This window comes from Nicotiana tabacum, chromosome 3 (genome assembly GCF_000715075.1).
Source record: "Nicotiana tabacum cultivar K326 chromosome 3, ASM71507v2, whole genome shotgun sequence".
Classification (NCBI taxonomy): Eukaryota; Viridiplantae; Streptophyta; class Magnoliopsida; order Solanales; family Solanaceae; genus Nicotiana; species Nicotiana tabacum.
This window is the reverse complement of record NC_134082.1, coordinates 102,189,978-102,192,711: the sequence shown is the minus strand read 5'-3', so window position 1 is coordinate 102,192,711 and position 2,734 is coordinate 102,189,978. Positions and strand designations below refer to the sequence as shown.

Genomic DNA, 2,734 nt, shown 5'->3' with positions numbered 1-2,734 from the left:
TCTGTGAAGTTTGTTGACGGTGCAAGTTATATAAAAAAGATCATATTTTCATAATCTATATGCGTGTTTGCGTATTGGTTATCACAGATCTTTGTAACGTGTTGAAATTTTTGATTAGGAGGTAAGTGTTAACTGTGTTGTTTGCTTAATTTTGCTGGCTACTTTATTTTCTAATACAAACTTTCTTAATTATTTTTTGAACGACTTAAAGTTAATGCTTTTGTCCGTATTGTGATAGCATTCGCCCAATTTCCTGAATCACATTATAGGAGTTTTCTTGCTTAGTTTGCCTAAGCGCATACCACAATATATTACTCTCCTCATCCCCTTTATGTTATGTTGTTCACACTTTCAACATTGACAGGTCGATTTTTTGCCAGGGTGTACAATAAGAGTGCTATAAAGTGCAATAGGAGGGAGGCAAATACTAATTTCGAATTAAGAACATATGAAGGGAAATTAAGTTGTGATGCTGATAATAGAGGTAATATATTAAGGCTTTACTACAAATTTTGAATACTTTATGATTGTTTTTCCTTTTTAGTTATGTAATTATCATGTTTAACGATATATTTTTCCCATTCATGCGGGGCTGCCATCCGTAATCCATTGAACTTGGGAATAACCCCATCTATTTTAGCTAATGACCAGAATGATATCACATGACAAATGAAAACTCTAAATTTCCGCGTGCCTCGTATGGTTTGACTGGATATAGTAGAGCTATAGTAATTTCGTAACATGCTTTTCATTCCGATTTTTTTGAGCCATTGATTTATGAGATATCTGAAAAAGGAACATTTATATTTTATTAACTACACATCTTTTAGTAAATTTTTGGGAACTTAATTTCCCTTTGTAAAGTTCCAAATGGATTAGTAACAACTGTTGGTTATGCTACAGCTGAGCTTTGCTTAGCTGACCTGTAGCGCCATGTGTTCATCAGTTTCACAAAAAAAAATTATGAAAAGAAGAGATATACTCGGGCATAAAACTGAAATAACAAGGATATTAGAACAAGAATTGAATATGTCCTCTGAAAGTACTCATGAAGGTCTACCATTGACGAATCAACAACTCATGTGTACGCCGTTATCCTTGATTGCTCTTACCAATGTCATATTTATACGATACCACATATTTATTATGGTGGTATAGAATTCACTGTTTGGAAGGCTATAGAATGAACAGACACCAACAATTTCTGCAGGAAAGACATATAAAGTGGGAAACTTTACCTATACTGCTTTCATTAATGGGTACTCTAAAATGGAAAAATTTAATGCTGCTTATTAATTCTTGCGTGTGATGGATTACAGTAAATTGTACATTAACATAGGCCATTTACATGATTATATTATTCTATTTTGCTGGTATTTGAATATGTAGTCAAACAAATCTCCCTGCAATTTTTCAGTCACATGATAATACTTTTATTTGCTAAATTATCTATCTATATTTGCAGGCAATCACTTTATTTAAATTGTACAGTTGCAGGAATATGTACGAGCAACTATTATTTCACTTTTCATTGGTTGCTTCAAGGTATGACATAGTAGTTCGAATGGGTATAATTAGTAAAGATATAATTGAACTATTTGAATAGAAAAATCAGATTGTCATGGAGTTATTTTCATATTAATTCCATTGCATATAATCAGTGTAAATATTTGTGTAGAATAAAGTTGACACATGAGAAGGTACCACTAAAAGAAAAGAAATGTTAGTAAATTTTATATCTTCGGCATTCTATGAAGTCCATGTACTCTCTTAATCAGTTAAATTAGGACCAAAGAAGTATTTTTCCCTTTAGCCACCATGTATTACTTTTCTTTCATAGGGAGTATTTGGTGCCACATGTATATGCAGAATATACACAAAAGTTTTACTTTGTATTCTGCTATTGCATAAGAGAATTAGAAAAATGAACAGCCAGATCCACAAATTGTAAGTAGATTACATTCTTTACTAAATTTATAAATATTAGTAAGTATTTAGAAGGATAGCTATTTGATACGTAAATATTCTTTAAAGGATTTAAAAATAGAGAAAGGCTTCTTGCAATCAATTTTCGCGAGTGTTTTTTTTTTCCCTGAAGGGACTACAACCAATAGAAGAACTATTATTTTCTTTCAACTTAGTGCATTTATCCCAGGCTATCCTATCCAGCATGTTATTGTGCGGTATTCCACATACACTTTGACCCGTCATGGTATACACTTCCTTCCCATCAAGTTTTTTAGGGATGATACGATTGTTTTATTTATTCTCGCCCTCATGTGGGGTTTCATTGTCGTGCAGGGGGAATATTTCCCTAGGAATGCTGATGTTAGAATGTTCACTTAGTTCCAAAATTTCATGGAGATATGTATGAATCGCATTAAGAAAAGAAGTGACGAAATATTCATGGATATGTATGCACTCTTCGATGTGTGACTGCTTCTCCAACGTAAAGTTTCAAATCTATATCTGTTTTTTTTTGTTATGAGTCATATGTCTAGAACACTGCTCATTGTTCCAGTCTATGCTCTTTTGCATTTATATTCATTCCTTTTTGGGCTCGGTTCGTTAGCATATTTATCAATAAAAACTATGACTATTCCCCAGGTCCTTTTTTATTTATGAAGTAATCTGTTGAATGTTGCTTAACTTTGGTGCATTGATATTTTTAGATTGTTTTAGATATTTGTCTGATAGAAAACTTATTATCATTATGCTTAATTGAGAAACCTGT

At 32.2% G+C, this 2,734-nt stretch overlaps 1 long non-coding RNA gene across 1 annotated transcript; it reads left to right on the top strand.

Annotated features, from left to right (window-relative positions):
- Positions 1-382: 382 nt before the first annotated feature.
- On the top strand, positions 383-2,443 carry LOC107798891 (uncharacterized). The gene is made up of 3 exons (XR_001651015.2): positions 383-484; positions 1,466-1,545; positions 2,302-2,443. It is a non-coding gene; the product is annotated as an uncharacterized LOC107798891 (long non-coding RNA).
- Positions 2,444-2,734: the final 291 nt, after the last annotated feature.